Raw genomic sequence first — 20,269 nt, 5'->3', positions numbered from 1 at the left:
CAACATTGGGTGCCCTGGAGGTTCCAATCCTGCCCACCCACCACCTATCAATCCACCCTTTCCCCCAGGCCCCTGTCCTCCTCCCCCAGGAGCTCCCCAGGGCAATCCAGCTTTCCCCTGACATGCAGCCCCTCATCCTGTGCCACAGCCAGGATATCCAGGATGCCAACCCTCGGGTCCCTACCCTCCTCCGTACCCACTGCCTGCCCCTGGAATCCCTCCTGCAAATCCCTTGGCTCCTGGCACAGTCGGACCAGCAGTGATGGTGGACAAGAAGAGGCAGAAGAAAATGAAGAAAGCTCATAAAAAGATGCACAAGCACCACAAGCATGGCAAGCATTCCTCCTCTTCCAGCAGTGACTCTGACTAAATACAGGCCCTGGACCCTTCCCTCAAGTCTCACCAGTTCTGCTTTCCCCATCAAGCTTCAGATGCCATGTTGCACTGGGGGAAAGTAGCCCTTGTGCTCCCCACCCCCTACCTGCACCTGAGCCTCACCCTGCTGTTGAGCCCTGAGTGGCTAGGGAAAATGGGAAGAGGATTGCCATGGCCTGGCCATCTTCTTGCTGCTTGGATAGATCATACAGTTAATGAGTTTAGCAGGGGAGCTATTTTTTTGAAGGCGATGAACTAAATGTTGAAGACAAGTTTGAGATCTGTAAAATGTAATTTTTTTTACTTCTGCTTATAATACTTGTGATTGGGGAGGTTTGTGGAAATTCAATTACGATGAAAAACCTCTATCTTTTTTGTAATGTTGGCATACTTGGGGAATTCAGTGGCAAATACATTCCCCAGCAGGCCTTCTGTTGGTTGCACTAAGTGCAAGGCTGCTGGGAAGTAGAGTCCGTTCGGTTGATGAGCTTTGACTGCCGTTTTGGAACCTCACCTCTCCTCCTTAGCCCAATATGCTGTCTCGGGTCCTATTCTCGTTCTCCAGCTCTCAGTCCAAATAAAATTATTTCTCTGGTTAAAAAAAAAAAAAAAATCAGGATCTGGCCTGGAAAGAGTATTCAGGAAATGGCTGGATCTGGAGGCTCTGAATCTATTCCAAGTTTCCTAGAGAGCCCTGACAAGCAACAAAGGATCCATCAGGGACTGTTTACTGTAGTCCCCCTCTCTGTACCGTGATAGCTAAGAGGTGGGCAACAGAGTCCTGCCTGAGGACTCACAAGACATGGTTCCCTTTGTCAGTGCACTGAACTTGAAGGAAGCCAGCTTCTGCCCCTCTCATTCCCACCATGCCACCTCCAAGCAGGAAGAAAACACCGAAGAAAAAGGGCTTCTTTCAGCAGTACATAAGCTGAAGCGGGAATGCGCTACCAACCCTCAGAAGAACCCGTAACATCCTGCAGACATGATGCCCCACTGTGCTACACGCACAGAGGTGACGTAGGCCTGACCACGGCCGACTCTAAAAAGCTGAGCAGAAAAGGACCAGGAACCACGGTGGCAGATGGGGCCCACGGCTCGGTGGCTTAGAGTCACCTGAATCTTTAATCCTCTTAGGGAGAGGAGAAGAGAAAAGGAAAGAATCCATGGGCAGGAAGGGCCCAGTGGTGGCCTGAACATTGGGGTGAATAAGCACTTCTCAAGCATGTACTGTATATGAGGTACTATCTTAACTACCTCAGAGAACTTGAGAAATTCTGCATTTGAGAAATACTATCCCCTAGATGCATCCCATCTCCAGAAAGCACAGAAAGCTCATAAAAAGATGCACAAGCACCACAAGCACGGCAAGCATTCCTCCTCTTCCAGCAGTGACTCTGACTAAATACAGGCCCTGGACCCTTCCCTCAAGTCTCACCAGTTCTGCTTTCCCCATCAAGCTTCAGATGCCTGTCAGACTACCTGACGGGACAGGTAGTCTCTGTCAGCATGGCAAAAAGACTAATTTGCTACATATGTAATTATCTCTATTTACCTTTTGTTTTTCTTTTTTTTGAAACGAAGTCTCCCTCTGTCACCCAGGCTGGAGTGCAGTGGCGTGTTCTTGGTTCACTGCAACCCATCTCCCGGGTTCAAGCGATTCTCCTGCCTCAGCCTCCCGAGTAGCTGGGATTACAGGCGCCCGCCACCATGCCCGGCTAATTGGATTTTTAGTAGAGATGGGTTTTCACCATGTTGGCCAGGCTCATCTCAAACTCCTGACCTCAGGTGATCCACCGGCCCTGGCCTCCCAAAGTGCTGGAATTACAGGCATGAGCCACCATGCCCAGTGATATATTTAACTATTTAAAGATCAGGAAAACTCTGGAAAATCTGAATTCATGGATCATCCAAATTCAAATAAATGTTCTGCCAGAAAAAAATTAAAATATGGATGGGTTGTATTCTACCTTCTTTCCTTACCTTTTCTGGCTCTAGAAAAGATGTGGGCAAGGACAGGTCCAAAAGGGCAATGAGTTAAAGAAAAAAGGAACATGGGAAGAGAAGTCCTATCTATTTGTCTGTATGCAGTAGCAGGATGGCTACTAAAGATCATCTAGTCATTCGAGGAATATTTATTGGGCACCTACCATGTGCATTTATTTCTAGGCGCTACAGATGCAATCGTGATTAAAACCAGATTCAGCTGCTGCTACTCTTGAGCTAGTCTGGGAAGGGAGGGAGACAAACCAATCAGTCACAGAGAAATGTATAATTAGAACCAAGGGAAATGCTCTGAAGGAAATAAGCCTGATTTAGATGATACCTACACTGAGAACTGAAGGATGAGTAGGTATTCACTAGACAAAGAAAATAAGGAAAGTGTGTTGTAACAGACGCATGAGAAAGTCCTTCAGCGGAAGGCAACACTAGGCGAGAAGCAGCACAGATGGAGATGATGCCGGGGAGGCCAGTGGGAGCCAGGCCATGCAGACTTAGCCTTTATCATAACAGAACTAGGGCTGGGCACAGTGGCTCACGCCGGTAATCTCAGCACTTTGGGAGGCCAAGGAGGGAGGATCACTTGAGGCTCGGAGTTCGAGACCACCCTGAGCAACTTAAGATGGTCCTGTCTTACCCTGTACAAAAAATTTTTTTAAATTAGCCAGGTGTGGTGGTGTATACCTATAGTCCCAGCTACGTGGGAGACTGAGGTGGGTGGATCGCTTGAGTCCAAGTGGTCAAGGCTGCAGTGAGCCTTGATGGTGCCACTGCACTCCAGCCTCAGTGACAGAGCAAGACCCTGTCTCAAAAAAGAGAGAGAAATGGAGGCCAGGAAACGGTTTTTCCAGATAACACATTTTGAAAAATTACTCCAGAAGCTACTAAAAGTACAACCTAAAGCAGAGGCCAGATTGGAAAGAAGAAAATCAGGGCTGATGCAGAGATAAGGTAGAAAACCACGAGCTAGGCTAGGCAAGAGGCAATAGTAACCTGAGCTGGAGTGGTAACAGAGAGGATGAGATGTCTAAGAATGTAGCCCTTGGGCCAGGCACCATGGCTCACACGTGTAATAACGGGCTTTAGGAGGCTAAGGCAGAAGGATCACTTGAAGCCAGGAGTTTGAGACTAGCTGGATCAACACAGTGAGACCCTGTCTCTACAAAAAAATTAAAAATATCAGCCATGCATGGTGACACACACCTGTAGTCCCAGCTACTTGGGGGACCCAGGTGGGAGGATCCCTTGAGTCCTGGAGTTCAAGGCTACAATGAGCTGTAACACCACTGCACTCCAGCCTGGGTGACGGAACAAGACCCTGTCTCATAAATAAATAAGAATGCAACCCTTCGGTCGGGTGCAGTAGCTCACGCCTATAATCCCAGCATTTTGGGAGGCCAAGGCAGGCGGATCATGAGTGTTTGGATGAACGGAGGCAAGATGGTGCACTTCCGGGTTCTTCATCCCCCCCCCCACCCCAACTTTTCCCGCGCGTGCGAAAATGCAGCCGGCGACCCGGGAAAGTGCAGACGAACTAGGCATGCGCCAGGTGATGTCAATCCGAAGAGACCAAGATTTACCTGGTTGCACCTGTGGAACGCCCCCGACACGCCCGTGCCCCGCCTATCGCCCTCCCACTCCTAGAAAAGCCGCTCCGGAGGGACGCCACGCGCGGACTTCCTCAGTCCTTCACTCCTGTCGGGATGTCGGGACAGGACATGGGGGGACTCTGTCGGCCTTCTTTGCCGGAGGCCGACAGACCTCTTCCCCACACCTTAGGTGACCAAAATAAACTTGCAGTTTTGCTCCTACACTTGCCTAGTCGCTGGTTCTTTTGTGCCCGCTCTGGTGGTCTTAGAAAAACAAGTCAGTTGGTGCCGAACCCGGGAGGAGACCCCTCCTCAGGGCCCCCAGGGTCTGGGGAGCCTCCTCCTCTCCTCGTTCCACACCGCAGACGGACCAGGACCTGAGACCCGCTTCCCTCACTCTCGCGGCCTCTCTGGGGTAAGTGCCCTGTCTCCTCTTTACCTCCCTCGGCCAGAAATCCTGTGCAGGTCCGAGGTCCATTTGGAGCCACCAAGTGGCTCGGGAGACCCGTTCAGGACGGAGACGTCCGCCTGAAGGTAATCTCCATTTTGGCTTCCATTGTGTAAGTAAAGAGGAAACAAACGGGAAACCCCCAGTCCAAATTTCCAAAGAGCACCCCCTTAGGGTGCCTCCTAGCCAATTTAAAAAACCTTACAGCTTGTGGCCGGGCGCGGTGGCTCAAGCCTGTAATCCCAGCACTGTGGGAGGCCGAGACGGGCGAATCACGAGGTCAGGAGATCGAGACCATCCTGGCTAACACGGTGAAACCCCGTCTCTACTAAAAAATACAAAAAACTAGCCGGGCGAGGTGGCGGGCGCCTATAGTCCCAGCTACTCGGGAGGCTGAGGCAGGAGAATGGCGGGAACCCGGGAGGCGGAGCTTGCAGTGAGCTGAGATCTGGCCACTGCACTCCAGCCCGGGCGACAGAGCAAGACTCCGTCTCAAAAAAAAAAAAAAAAAAAAAAAAAAAAACCTTACAGCTTGAACAAGACCTTAGGAGGAAGCGGTTAATTTTCCTTTCCACTGTGGCGTGATCGACCTCAGCAATTTCTGCCAGCGGCTAGGCAAGTGGTCCGAAATTAATTACGTACAAGGCTTTGGGCCTTCTGGTCTCGTCCCGACCTGCCCTATATTCCTCCTTCTCTCCCCTCTCTCTCCAACCCCTCCCTTCCTGCCCAGACTCCTCCTTCCTCCTCCTTATCTACTAGTAATCCACTCGGTCCCGTGCCTCCTTCGGGGCCCCCAACTGGCTGTCTTGAGTCCCCTATCTCTGCCCACACCCTCCTACAGTGTTAGCACCTTTGTGAGAGGTGGTTGGGGCAGAGGGGGTAGTCAAAGTACGTGTCCCTTTTTCATTGGCCGATCTTTTCAAAATTGAGAAGCGTTTAGGCGATTTCTCAGCTAATCCCACCATCTACATAAAGGAATTTAGATACCTTTGTCAGGCCTATGACTTAACTTGGCATGACCTCCAGGTTATCCTAACCTCTACCCTAAACTGACTGAGGTTCTAACCCAGTATACCGGTTGGATCCGGCCTCCCCCACAGGGGCCACTATTTTGGCGTCTTATTTCATTTCTCAATCAGCTCCTGACATTCGTAAGAAACTTCAAAAGGTAGAGGATGGTCCTCAGGCACCAATACAAGACCTGGTTAAATTAGCCTTTAAGGTCTATAACTCCAGAGAGGAGACGGCAAGCTCGCCTTGAACAGAAGTTACAGCTCCTAGCAGCGGCTTTACAGCCCAGTTGTAACCCCAGGCCAGAGAGTACACACTCCGCAGACTCCAAGGCTACAAAAGGAGCCTGCTATAAGTGCGGCAAAGCAGGACACTATGCCAACAGTGTCCGCAAGGTCCCCGAGCCCCAACGCAGCCTTGCTATAAGTGCAAGGCATCAGGACATTGGACCAGTGAATGTCCTAACCCTCGTCCACCAGCAACCCCCTGCCCTGCTTGCCAGCAGGGAGGACACTGGCAGTCTGATTGCCCCACCCTGAGAACAGGTGCTGCGTCTCCACGTGACCCCCTTTCCCAGGATCCTGGGAGCTCCTTCCAGCTCCTACATCTAGACGACGACAACTGAAGGTGCCGAGACTCGGGGACCCCCATCACCCTCGCCGAGCCGCGGGTAACTCTCCTGGTAGCGGGTAAGACAATCAATTTTTTAATCAACAGCGAGGCTACCTATTCTGTTTTGCCGTCCTTCTCTGGACGTAGCCTTCCATCCAATATCTCTGTAGTAGGAGTAAGCGGAAAGCCATCCACTCCACAAAAACTCCACTCCTTAATTGCTGCCTGGCCAACAACTACTCTGCACACTCGTTCCTCATTCCCAGCTAAAAAGGGCCCCTACTGAAAGCAATCAGTGGAAATCAGTTTGGCTTTCCCCCACTCGCCTCAAACTTACTAAATTTTCTTAACTATCTCATACTCCTCAACCTTGCTGGGACCTTCCTTCTGGGTTTTCCCCTATTCCAACAAATGCTTCCATTCCTCGTTCCTATACTAATACTGTGCCTTATTTTATTTTTCATCCGTGTGTCCAAATGCCAACCATGGGCCCCGACCTTAACGACGCCCCTTAACAGCAGGAAGTAGCCAGACAGACCACGGCGCCCCTTATCACTATTACCATAAAAGGTTGGAATGTTTGGATGAACGGAGGCAAGATGGTGCACTTCCGGTTCTTCATCCCCCCCCCCACCCCAACTTTTCCCGCGCGTGCGAAAATGCAGCCGGCGACCCGGGAAGGTGCAGACGAACTAGGCATGCGCCAGGTGATGTCAATCCGAAGAGACCAAGATTTACCTGGTTGCACCTGTGGAACGCCCCCGACACGCCCGTGCCCCGCCTATCGCCCTCCCACTCCTAGAAAAGCCGCTCCGGAGGGACGCCACGCGCGGACTTCCTCAGTCCTTCACTCCTGTCGGGATGTCGGGACAGGACATGGGGGGACTCTGTCGGCCTTCTTTGCCGGAGGCCGACAGACCTCTTCCCCACACCTTAGGTGACCAAAATAAACTTGCAGTTTTGCTCCTACACTTGCCTAGTCGCTGGTTCTTTTGTGCCCGCTCTGGTGGTCTTAGAAAAACAAGTCAGTTGGTGCCGAACCCGGGAGGAGACCCCTCCTCAGGGCCCCCAGGGTCTGGGGAGCCTCCTCCTCCTCCTCGTTCCACACCGCAGACGGACCAGGACCTGAGACCCGCTTCCCTCACTCTCGCGGCCTCTCTGGGGTAAGTGCCCTGTCTCCTCTTTACCTCCCTCGGCCAGAAATCCTGTGCAGGTCCGAGGTCCATTTGGAGCCACCAAGTGGCTCGGGAGACCCGTTCAGGACGGAGACGTCCGCCTGAAGGTAATCTCCATTTTGGCTTCCATTGTGTAAGTAAAGAGGAAACAAACGGGAAACCCCCAGTCCAAATTTCCAAAGAGCACCCCCTTAGGGTGCCTCCTAGCCAATTTAAAAAACCTTACAGCTTGTGGCCGGGCGCGGTGGCTCAAGCCTGTATCCCAGCACTGTGGGAGGCCGAGACGGGCGAATCACGAGGTCAGGAGATCGAGACCATCCTGGCTAACACGGTGAAACCCCGTCTCTACTAAAAAATACAAAAAACTAGCCGGCGAGGTGGCGGGCGCCTATAGTCCCAGCTACTCGGGAGGCTGAGGCAGGAGAATGGCGGGAACCCGGGAGGCGGAGCTTGCAGTGAGCTGAGATCTGGCCACTGCACTCCAGCCCGGGCGACAGAGCAAGACTCCGTCTCAAAAAAAAAAAAAAAAAAAAAAAAAAACCTTACAGCTTGAACAAGACCTTAGGAGGAAGCGGTTAATTTTCCTTTCCACTGTGGCGTGATCGACCTCAGCAATTTCTGCCAGCGGCTAGGCAAGTGGTCCGAAATTAATTACGTACAAGGCTTTGGCCTTCTGGTCTCGTCCCGACCTGCCCTATATTCCTCCTTCTCTCCCCTCTCTCTCCAACCCCTCCCTTCCTGCCCAGACTCCTCCTTCCTCCTCCTTATCTACTAGTAATCCACTCGGTCCCGTGCCTCCTTCGGGGCCCCCAACTGGCTGTCTTGAGTCCCCTATCTCTGCCCACACCCTCCTACAGTGTTAGCACCTTTGTGAGAGGTGGTTGGGGCAGAGGGGGTAGTCAAAGTACGTGTCCCTTTTTCATTGGCCGATCTTTTCAAAATTGAGAAGCGTTTAGGCGATTTCTCAGCTAATCCCACCATCTACATAAAGGAATTTAGATACCTTTGTCAGGCCTATGACTTAACTTGGCATGACCTCCAGGTTATCCTAACCTCTACCCTAAACTGACTGAGGTTCTAACCCAGTATACCCGGTTGGATCCGGCCTCCCCCACAGGGGCCACTATTTTGGCGTCTTATTTCATTTCTCAATCAGCTCCTGACATTCGTAAGAAACTTCAAAAGGTAGAGGATGGTCCTCAGGCACCAATACAAGACCTGGTTAAATTAGCCTTTAAGGTCTATAACTCCAGAGAGGAGACGGCAAGCTCGCCTTGAACAGAAGTTACAGCTCCTAGCAGCGGCTTTACAGCCCAGTTGTAACCCCAGGCCAGAGAGTACACACTCCGCAGACTCCAAGGCTACAAAAGGAGCCTGCTATAAGTGCGGCAAAGCAGGACACTATGCCAACAGGTGTCCGCAAGGTCCCCGAGCCCCAACGCAGCCTTGCTATAAGTGCAAGGCATCAGGACATTGGACCAGTGAATGTCCTAACCCTCGTCCACCAGCACCCCCTGCCCTGCTTGCCAGCAGGGAGGACACTGGCAGTCTGATTGCCCCACCCTGAGAACAGGTGCTGCGTCTCCACGTGACCCCCTTTCCCAGGATCCTGGGAGCTCCTTCCAGCTCCTACATCTAGACGACGACAACTGAAGGTGCCGAGACTCGGGGACCCCCATCACCCTCGCCGAGCCGCGGGTAACTCTCCTGGTAGCGGGTAAGACAATCAATTTTTTAATCAACAGCGAGGCTACCTATTCTGTTTTGCCGTCCTTCTCTGGACGTAGCCTTCCATCCAATATCTCTGTAGTAGGAGTAAGCGGAAAGCCATCCACTCCACAAAAACTCCACTCCTTAATTGCTGCCTGGCCAACAACTACTCTGCACACTCGTTCCTCATTCCCAGCTAAAAAGGGCCCCTACTGAAAGCAATCAGTGGAAATCAGTTTGGCTTTCCCCCACTCGCCTCAAACTTACTAAATTTTCTTAACTATCTCATACTCCTCAACCTTGCTGGGACCTTCCTTCTGGGTTTTCCCCTATTCCAACAAATGCTTCCATTCCTCGTTCCTATACTAATACTGTGCCTTATTTTATTTTTCATCCGTGTGTCCAAATGCCAACCATGGGCCCCGACCTTAACGACGCCCCTTAACAGCAGGAAGTAGCCAGACAGACCACGGCGCCCCTTATCACTATTACCAATAAAAGGTTGGAATGTTTGGATGAACGGAGGCAAGATGGTGCACTTCCGGGTTCTTCATCCCCCCCCCAACTTTTCCCGCGCGTGCGAAAATGCAGCCGGCGACCCGGGAAGGTGCAGACGAACTAGGCATGCGCCAGGTGATGTCAATCCGAAGAGACCAAGATTTACCTGGTTGCACCTGGGGAACGCCCCCGACACGCCCGTGCCCCGCCTATCACCCTCCCACTCCTAGAAAAGCCGCTCCGGAGGGACGCCATGCGCGGCCTTCCTCAGTCCTTCACTCCTGTCGGGACTCCAGGAACCCCGTCCGAGAGCCCCACGGGGGGACTCTGTCGGCCTTCTTTGCCGGAGGCCGACAGACCTCTTCCCCACACCTTAGGTGACCAAAATAAACTTGCAGTTTTGCTCCTACACTTGCCTAGTCGCTGGTTCTTTTGTGCCCGCTCTGGTGGTCTTAGAAAAACAAGTCAATGAGGTCAGGAGATCAAGACCACGGTGAAACCCTGCCTCCGCTAAAAATACAAAAAATGAGCCAGGCATGGTGGCAGGTACCTGTAGTCCCAGCTACTCGGGAGGCTGAGGCAGGAGAATGGTGTTAACCCGGGAGGTGGAGCTGGCAGCAAGCTGAGATCGCGCCACTGCACTCCAGCCTGAAAGACAGAGCGAGACTCCATGTCCAAAAAAAAAAAAAAAGCAGCCCTTAGATCTATCATGGCAAATAAATAGGACATGTCGTAATATTTTCCTCTAGGCCTAAAACTGTGAGGGACATCACTAGTCAATCATGGCACCCTAGACATGGCCTCAGAACCCTCAACATTGTTCACTATATAGCTGTTACCAACAAATCAGATGAAACCCAGTGAGATCTACTTGTTGCCTAGCCTGAGACCTTCTGTGAGCCACAGAGCTGGGAGGGGTCATCCAACTGCACTCATGCATCTCCTAGCAATCTCAGAATCAGGCAAAAAAGGAGTGGCTCATGCATTTCCTCCAGGAAGCCTTCCCGGCCAACCTTATCCTCACCTGTCAACCCAGAACCACCTTAGCACTGAGCTCATAAGTTTCATGTGTTTCCAGGCAGATTACTCTCAATATTACTGTTTTCTTTTTCTTTCTTTCTTCTCTCTTCTCTCTTCTCTATTCTTCTCTCTTCTCTATTCTTCTCTCTTCTCTCTTCTCTCTTCTCTCTTCTCTATTCTTCTCTCTTCTCTCTTCTCTATTCTTCTCTCTCTCTCTTCTCTCTACTCTCTCCTCTCTCCTCTCTCTCTCTCTCTTTCTTTCTTTTTTTTTTTTTTTTTTTTTTTTTTGAGACGGAGTCTCGCTCTGTCACCCAGGCTGGAGTGCAGTGGCCGGATCTCAGCTCACTGCAAGCTCCGCCTCCCGGGTTCACGCCATTCTCCTGCCTCAGCCTCCCAGTAGCTGGGACTACAGCGCCTGCCAACGCGCCCGGCTAGTTTTTTGTATTTTTTAGTAGAGACGAGGTTTCACCATGTTAGCCAGGATGGTCTCGATCTCCTGACCTCGTGATCCGCCCGCCTCGGCCTCCCAAAGTGCTGGGATTACAGGCTTGAGCCACCGCGCCCGGCCTCTCTCTCTTTCTTTCTTTCTTTCTTTTTCAGATGGAGGAGTTTCACTCTTGTTGTCCAGGCTGGAGTACAATGGCATGATCTCAGCTCACTGCAACCTCCACCTCCCAGGTTCAAGCAATTCTCCTTGCCTCAGCCTCCTGAGTAGCTGGGATTACAAGTATGTGCCACCACACCCGGCTAATTCTGTATTTTTTTAGTAGAGGCAGGGTTTCTCCATGTTGGTAAGGCTGGTCTCAAACTCCCAACCTCAGGTGATCTGCCCGCCTTGGCCTCCCAAAGTGCTGGGATTACAGGCGTGAACCACCACGCCCAGCCAATATTACTTTTTTCATGAAAATGTGTTTTACCTCTCCAGTTAAACCATAAACTTCTGAGGGCCAGGTCTCCTCCTCTGGAATTTTCCAATGAAGCCTAAAATAAGCCTACATAAGCTGTCGGAGCTGAGTTACTGCTGTAACTGCTAATATAAAACCAAGGAATAGGCCAGGTGTGATGGCTCACACCTGTAATCCCAATACTGTGGGGGACCAAGGCCTAGGATCACTTGAGCCTAGAAGTTCAAGACCAGCCTGAGCAATACAGTGAGACCCTGTCTCCAAAAAAAAAAAAAAAGCCAGGCATGGTGGCGTGCACCTGTGGTCCCAGCTACTCAGAAGGCTGAGGCAGGAGCTATGTGATCAGATGGAAAAGAAGACAGAGTTACGGCCGGGCGCGGTGGCTCAAGCCTGTAATCCCAGCACTTTGGGAGGCAGAGGCGGGCGGATCACGAGGTCAGGAGATCGAGACCATCCTGGCTAACACGGTGAAACCCCGTCTCTACTAAAAAATACAAAAAACTAGCCGGGCGAGGTGGCGGGCGCCTGTAGTCCCAGCTACTCGGGAGGCTGAGGCAGGAGAATGGCGTAAACCCAGGAGGCAGAGCTTGCAGTGAGCTGAGATCCGGCCACTGCACTCCAGCCCGGGCGACAGAGCGAGACTCCGTCTCAAAAAAAAAAAAAAAAGAAGACAGAGTTACATAAAGAGTGTAAAGTAGGAGGCAGAGGCAGGAGGATCACTTGAGACCAGGAGTTTCAGGCTGCAGTGAGCTATGATTGCACCACCATACTCCAGCCTGGGCAACAGAGTGAAACCCTATCTGAAAACACACACACACACACACACAAGGAATCTCAGGAGCTAGGAAGGCCCTCAGTAGTTCTGGTCCATCGTTCTTCCCATACTAAAATTTTCCTCTCTGTGCTTTAAGTGACAGACAGCATAGTGGTCAAAGCACCAGCTTTGGAGACAGAAGACCTGGATTCAAATTCCAGCTCCCTCACTTAGCAGCTGTATGGCCTTAGGCAAGGTGCTTCACCTCTCTCAGCCTCAACAACTGCATGTGTATAATTCAAACAATCTTAATAAAAATAAAAAAGCCTGAGAGTAAAATGAAACACGTATAAAGTGCCTAGCACAGTCCCTGTATACAGAAAATGTTACACAAATTTAGCTAGTACTATAGATTCTATTTTCAATTCCATAGATAATTCTTAACTACTAGAAGGTCTAATAGTAAGCCAATAATCAGGTTCTAAAAAATGTTCCCTGATACCTCAAGTCTGCCTTCTGTTCATCGGGGGACACCCTAGGATTCTCTAGCTAAAGTAATCTAAGTATTCCCAGTTCCCTTCCATTCAATACATATCACTGTTTCCCAGTCCTTCAATATCGTGGCTACCTTGCTCTGTACTTTGTCAGCATAGCCAGAGTTTTGCACATCTGCACCCTAACAGAGCATATATACTCATAGGCATAATGAGGGTTCCCTGTATATTTATTTCTTCCATCCTGCTCCAACAATTACAAAGAAGGTTGACCACAGAAAAGACTGACTGGAGAAGGCAATGGGGAGAAGGTGGAACATGTTAGAGTTGATTACGCAGTGGTAATGAGCAAAGGCTTTGCAACATTCTTGATGTTGAATCCCAGCTCTGCCTCTTACTAGCTGGGCAGTCTCAGTTTTCTCATCTATTAAATGAGAGTAACAACAATATCCATCACAATGTGTTGTGAGACTTATATGATTCAATATATGTAAAGTGCTTAAAATATACTAAGATCTCAATAAATGTTAGACACACACATTATTATTATTGCTATTCACATATTTAAAGGGCTTATTCTACCTTGCTCCAAAGAACATATCCAGAACCAGGCAATATAAGTTAAGGCCATTCAGACATTAAGTAATCACTTTTTTTTTTCTTTTTTTTTGAGACGGAGTCGCCCAGGCTGGGGTGCAATGGCGCGATCTCTGCTCACTGCACCCTCTGCCTCCCAGGTTCAAGTGATGCTCCTGCCTCAGCCTCACGAGTAGCTGGGATTACAGGGGCCTACCACCAGGCCTGGCTAATTTTTGGATTTTTAATAGAGATGGGGTTTCACCATGTTGGCCAAGTCTCGAACTCCTGACCTCAGGTGATCCGCCCACCTTGGCCTCCCAAAGTGCTGGGATCACAGGCGTGAGTCACCGCGCCACGTAATCACTTATGGAACATCCACCATGGGCCAGACATTGTGCGATGTGTTAGGGCTACAAACCTGCTTACACATAGCCCTGAAAGTGAGCTCAGCCTACCTGGGAAGCCAAACATGTAAAAACATGACTACAAAATGTGTTACATGCATTAAAGGAAGTAACATAATATGTAACAGAACACAAAGGTAAGGGCAAATAATCTTAGGAAGATCAGGGAAAGCCTCACAGAGTAGAGGATATTGAGATAGTTCTTGAAGGATCAGCAGACGCTCACCAGGATAAGCGGAGTAAGGGAATTCACAGCAGAGGAACAACATGTACAAAGGCAAAAAAGAAGAAAAGCATATGGTGGGTGCAAAGAATTAATTATGACAACAAAGGTTTATGGTCACTGAACACTTCCTATGTTCCAGGAACTGTACTAAGTGCTCTATATATATCATCTCACCTCATCCTCTCAGCAAAATAGAGATTATCTTCACTTTTCAAATAAGGAAACTGAGGCTTAGCAAAGTTTAAAAAAAAAAAAGGCCGGGCTGGGCGCGGTGGCTCAAGCCTGTAATCCCAGCACTTTGGGAGGCCGAGACGGGTGGATCACGAGGTCAGGAGATCGAGACCATCCTGGCTAACACAGTGAAATCCCGTCTCTACTAAAAATACAAAAAACTAGCCGGGCGAGGTGGTGGGCGCCTGTAGTCCCAGCTACTCCGGAGGCTGAGGCAGGAGAATGGCGTAAACCCGGAAGGCGGAGCTTGCAGTGAGCTGAGACCCGCCCACTGCACTCCAGCCTGGGCGATAGAGCGAGACTCCGTCTCAAAAAAAAAAAAAAAAAAAAGGCGGGCGCAGTGGCTCATGCCTGCAATCCCAGCACTTTGGTAGGCCAAGGTGGGCGGATAATGAGATCCAGACCAGCCTGGCCAACGTGGTGAAACCCCGTCTCTACTAAAATACAAACAATTAGCCGGGAGTGGTAGTGCGCACCTGTAGTCCCAGCTACTCAGGAAGCTGAGGCAAGAGAATCACTTGAACCCAGGAGACAGAGACCGCAGTGAGCCAAGATCGCACCACTGCACTGCAGCCTGGGCGACACAGCGAGACTCCATTAAAAAAAAAAAAAATCCCAGCACTTTGGGAGTGTCGAGACGGGCGGATCACGAGGTCAAGAGATCGAGACCATCCTGGCTAATACGGTGAAACCCCGTCTCTACTAAAAAAAATAAAAAATAATAAAAAAAAAAAAACTAGCCGGACGAGGTGGCGGGCGCCTGAAGTCCCAGCTACTCAGGAGGCTGAAGCAGGAGAATGGCATAAACCCGGGAGGCGGAGCTTGCAGTGAGCCGAGATCCGGCCATTGCACTCCAGCCTGGGCCGCGACAGAGCGAGACTCCGTCTCAAAAAAAAAAAAACAAAAAACAAAACTTGCCCAAGGTTTCACAGCTAATAAATGGTAGAGCAGCATATGTATCCACGTCTGACTCCAAAGCCCGAATTCAACCATTCTGACATGACCAGAGGGCAAGGAACCGTGGGAGGAGTGGCAAGAGAGAGCTCTAGAATCATAGGCAAGAGCATATTACAAAGGGCCTGGAAGAACTGAGGCTCTATCCCGTAAATGATGAGGGGCCATCACAGGATTTCACAAAGGCGACTGGCATGATCAGATCTGTAGGTCAGACATACGATTCTAGCCAAGAATGGTGGTGCATGCCTGTAGTCCCATCTACTCAGGAGACTGAGGGGGATGGCTTGAGGGCAAGAGTTTGAGGCTGCAGTGTGCTAGGGTCACACCAGTGAATAGCAACTGCACTCCAGCCTGGGCAACACAGCAAGACCCTGTCTCTAAAATAAATAATTCTGACAGCTGCATTAGAACTAATTACAGGAGGACAAGAACTGAGGCAGAGAGACCACTTAGGAAGTTATCCTGAAAGCACAAGCAAGAAATGATGAACTAAGTCAGTGGCTGTGAGGATGGAAAGGAAGGGCCAGATTCTAGGGAAATTAAGAGGCAGAATACAGGACTTGAACTTCGGGAGAGAGGAGGGAAATCAGAGCACTAAAGCCAGAACACTGTGATTATCCGTTCATTTCTATGCCTCGTCCAATAGGCAGCCCCACCTACTACGCTGCCTGGAAGACAGGACATGTCCGACAAATGTTTGCTGTATGTATTAGATGAATAAATTCTAGGGACAGACTTGGCTGAGTGAATGGTGAAGCCCTTCACCGAGATAAGAAATACAAGAGGAGAAACAGATCGCAGGGACCGGGGAAGGCTGACGATGACAGTAAGCAGGTCTGAGCTCAGGAAAGAGGTCTGGCTGGAGTAGTCTGGGGAGTTAACGCTGAAAAGCTGATAACGCAAGACATGGAGTGCGCTAAGTAGAAGGGAGGGCTTTCTACTGCAAAGGACTGAGTTAGGAGGACTGACAGGGAGTCGCGGAAGCCAAGAGAGGAGAGAGGTGCCAGAGGTAGAGGGAGATTTTTTAAATCAGTGCAAGAAAAGGAAAAAACAAAAAAGCTTTCCAACTTTCCCAGCTGGTTAAAAGATGGCATAAGGTTGGGCTAGCCCCGGATTTGGACCCGGGGGGGAGCCTGCCACAGAAGTATCCCAGCAAGCTTCGGAAGGCCTAGCCTCACTCGCCGACGATGAACAGAGCAAGCAAACCAGCGCCCCGTGCCCAGTGCCCCTCTCCCGCATCCCGACCCGCTGCTCACTCACCCGCCAGACCCCCAGCCCGGGCCCGGTGGCCCGCTCAGGAGCCGGCGAGATTTCAAACGGAGGAACTGTCGCCTGGCAGTCCGTTTTTCTCTTCTTCCCTCAGTCCCCGCCCACACTCGAGCGCATCAAGCTGGTTGGCTCGAGAGCGTGCCTCTGCACCCTCGCCACGCTCCCTTCACCCCCGCCCAACCCCTCCCTCGATGAGGTCCTCAACTATCCCCCACCCCGGAAGGCTCCGGGCGAGGCTCTGGGCGAGGTGCAGCTCCTCCAACGCCACCCGACACCCACCCGCTACCCCCGCTTCCAAGGACGCCGGGATGTTGCCCTGCAGTGCGCAACAAACACTTCCGGAAGAGGTACCGCCTAGCAACCGAGAGTCCCGCCTCCAGCCGGAGCCAATAGGTCGCCGGCTGAGAGCTCTGACAATGGATTGGCTCGAAGTCCCTTGGGGCACGCAGGAGCTCTGTTCGTTTTCCGTTGCACGATGGGAGTGTAGTTTAAGCTAGATAATGGGAATCCGCAAAAGGTTAAAAGAGAACCTCATTGGTTGTGCGCGGTGGCTCACGCCTGTAATCCCAGCAATTTGGGAGGCCGAGGCGGGTGGATCACCTGAGGTCAGGAGTTCGAGACCAGCCTGACCATCATGGTGAAACCCCGTCTATACTTAAAAAAAAAAAAAAAGAGGAGTTCAAGTTTAGACGTGAGGATTTCTGCCAGGGCAGAGAAGGACTATACAGAGTATAGTAACGTGAATTATCTAAGGCAATTTATTGATCATTTGTTAGGAGTATGATTAACATCAGGTGAATAATACAGTGGCCATCAATAACCAACCCATTGTTCCTTTAATCAACAAAACAAATGTGAATGTAAGGTAATGGAGATGGCTCCACTCCCCATCTCTCCCCGCAAAAAAAAAAAAAAAAAAAAATGGCTCTCCTATGCTCCTATTAAACCAATGAGCACCTGACCAGGAGTTAAACCTATTTTCTACTATCCACCTTTTCACCAAAGCCCAGGGTTCAGTTTTTATGTCTGCAAGATGGGTATAGTAATGTCTGTCATAACTATTTCGAAGAGTCTGTTGAAGAAGAAAAAAAGTGACACAATGTATAGCTCCTCCACACACCCTGTCTGGCAGAAAGGTTGCCACTAATATAATTCCGAAGAGTTTTAGTTTTGCTTGCACAGAGGGCAAATCTTCCTTTCTCTCATATGTCTCCAACCTCCTAGAGAAGTTAAGAGGGGCAAAGACAGTTCTGCCCATTACATCAATAGGAAAACGGAAAAACAGACAAATAGAGACGCTGCTAGTTGAAGAGGAAAATGATGAGGCCAAGCTCATAGGCTTGATAGGTTCTAGAGATGTAGCTGACTCAGGATAGTCCCAGTGCCACTCAGGGGCTGATTCCAGGATAAGAAACTCAGATTGTTGGAATATACAGAGCATATTCCTTGTGAAAATTATCAAAATCAAAATAAAGTCATTTGTGTTAAAACCCTGACAAATGGAGCCAGGGAAGACCATGAAGAGAGGGTTCTCATGCATGAATACCTGATAACAAAAACTATCGACCAGGCCTGGTGGCTCCTATCTGTAATCCTAGCACTTTGCCAGGCATGGTGGCTCACGCCTGTAATCCCAGCACATTGGGAGGCCAAGGCGGGTGGATCACCTAAGGTCAGGAACTCGAGACCAGCCTGGCCAATATGATGAAACCCTGTCTCTACTAAAAATACAAAAATTAGCTGGGCATGGTGGCGCACGCCTGTAGTCCCAGGTGCTCAGGAGGCTGAGGCAGGAGAATCACTTAAATCCAGGAGGTGAAGGTTGCAATGAGCCCATATCAAGCCACTGCACTCCAGTCGAGCCTGGGCAACAGAGCAAGACTCCATCTAAAAAAAAAAAAAAAAAAAAAAAAACCTACTTGAGCCAGGCACAGTGCTCACGCCTGTAATCCCAGAACTTTGGGAGGCCAAGGCAGGTGGATCACCTGAGGTCAGGAGTTCAAGACCAACCTGACCAACATGGAAAAGCCCCACTTCTACTAAAAAATACAAAATTAGCCAGGAGTGGTGGTACATGCCTGTAATCTCAGTTACTCGGGTGGCTGAGAGAGGAGAATTGCTTGAACCCAGGAAGCGGAGTTTGTGGTAAGCCCAGGTCATGACGTTGCACTCCAGGCTGGGCAACAAGAGCGACACTCCATCTCAAAAACAAAAAAATTCCTACTTGCCCAGCCTCTATGGCATGTATATACCTATTGCAATGCTACTTCTAAATAAATATAATTTTATTTTGGAGTTTCCCTCTCTGTTATTTAGATTGACGTCGTCATGTTTAAATTTAAATCTTTCTGCAGCAGTTATGCCTATACTTCCTTTATTCTTACTGTAAATGACAAATCATTGACCCCCTTTCTCTCCATCTTCTTTAAAAGTCTTGGCCGGTCACAGTGGCTCACACCTGTAATCCCAGCATTTTGGGAGGCCGAGGCGGGCAGATCGCCTGAGGTCAGGAGTTTGAGACCAGCCTGGCCAACATGGTGAAACCCCATCTCAACTAAAAATACAAAAGTTAGCTGGTTGTGGTGGCAGGCACCTATAATCCCAGTTACTCAGGAGGCTGAGGCAGGAGAATCGCTTGAACCCAGGAAGTGGAAGTTGCAGTGAGCTGAGATCTCACCATTGCACTCCACCCTAGGTGGCAAGAGCGAAGCTCTGTCTCAAAAAAAGAAAAAAATAGGCCAGGCCACAGTGGCTCACACCTGTAATCCCAGCACTTCGGGAAGGTGAGGCAGGTGGATCACCTGAGGTGAGGAGCTCGAGACCAGCCTGGCCAACATGGTGAAACCCTGTCTCTATTAAAAACACAAAAATTCACTGAGCATGGTGGCACACACCTGTAGTCCCAGCTACTTGGGAGGCTGAGGCAGGAGAATCGCTTGAACCCGAGATGCAGGGGTTGCAGTGAGCCAAGATCACGCCACTGCACTCCAGCCTGGGCAACAGAGGGAGATTGTCTCATAAATAAATAAATAAATAAATGTCTCACTGAGGGGCCAAAGGGACCAGACTGGGAAGGAACTCTAAGGCTCACCAGCTCATCTACCACAAACCTGTACAAAACAGAGATTCAAAAAACCATTTGTAGACTTGGTCCCTATATCTAAGAATTTGCAATCTTTGCAATCAGTCTGGTTTTTTGTTGTTTGTTCGTTTGTTTTTTGAGGCACAGTCTTACTCTGTCACCACCATGCCAGGCTAATTTTTGTATTTTTAGTAGAGACGGGGTTTCACCATGTCGGTCAGGCTGGTCTTGAACTCCTGACCTCAGGCAATCCACCCGCCTCGGCCTTCCAAAGTGCTGGGATTACAGGCATGAGCCACCATGCCCAGCCCTGTAGATTTTTTTTTTTTTTTTTTTTTTTTTTTGAGACGGAGTCTTGCTCTGCCGCCCAGGCTGGAGTGCAGTGGCCGGATCTCAGTTCGCTGCAAGCTCCGCCTCCCGGGTTCACACCATTCTCCTGTCTCAGCCTCCCGAGTAGCTGGGACTACAGGCGCCCGCCTCGTTGCCCGGCTAGTTTTTTGTATTTTTTAGTAGAGACGGGGTTTCACCGTATTAGCCAGGGTGGTCTCGATCTCCTGACCTCGTGATCCGCCCGTCTCGGCCTCCCAAAGTGCTGGGATTACAGGCTTGAGCCACTGCGCCCGGCCCCCTGTAGATTTTTAATTGCCATCCAAATGCTTAACTCTTGTGCCTTAGCATGGGTTCCTTGCTGTCTCATGGGAAGAGCTAATAAAATAAGAGATGCTATGGAATTAACAGGATTACCTTCACACAGATCAACAATTTGCATTTTATCAGGTTTCCCCATAGGTTTGTACTCAGAAATGCAAGCCAATTTATAAAATGTCCCCAAGGCAAACATAATTTAAAAAGTAAGACTTTGGGGGGAAAATGACAAAAATAACACACTTTTTTTTTTGAGAGGGAGTTTGTTGCCCAGGCTGGAGTGCAGT

At 50.0% G+C, this 20,269-nt stretch overlaps 1 protein-coding gene across 14 annotated transcripts in view; it reads right to left on the bottom strand.

Moving 5' to 3' along the window:
* The window catches only part of CEP164 (centrosomal protein 164), a 95,881-nt gene extending 79,326 nt beyond the window's left edge, over nucleotides 1–16,555 (bottom strand). For 13 of the 14 annotated variants that reach the window (XR_004436109.1, XR_004436110.1, XM_033206843.1 and 10 more), the window contains exon 1: nucleotides 16,247–16,555. The gene's annotated coding sequence lies outside the window, so the exon portion shown is untranslated. The remainder of the gene's footprint in view (nucleotides 1–16,246) is intronic. The other variant, XM_033206846.1, reaches the window with a different exon arrangement.
* Between the last annotated feature and the right edge of the window lie 3,714 nt (nucleotides 16,556–20,269).

The sequence above is a fragment of the Trachypithecus francoisi genome, unplaced genomic scaffold, assembly GCF_009764315.1.
Source record: "Trachypithecus francoisi isolate TF-2019V2 unplaced genomic scaffold, Tfra_2.0 Lachesis_group8, whole genome shotgun sequence".
Classification (NCBI taxonomy): Eukaryota; Metazoa; Chordata; class Mammalia; order Primates; family Cercopithecidae; genus Trachypithecus; species Trachypithecus francoisi.
Note: the sequence above shows the minus strand (reverse complement) of the source record. Positions and strands in the feature narration are given on the sequence as shown.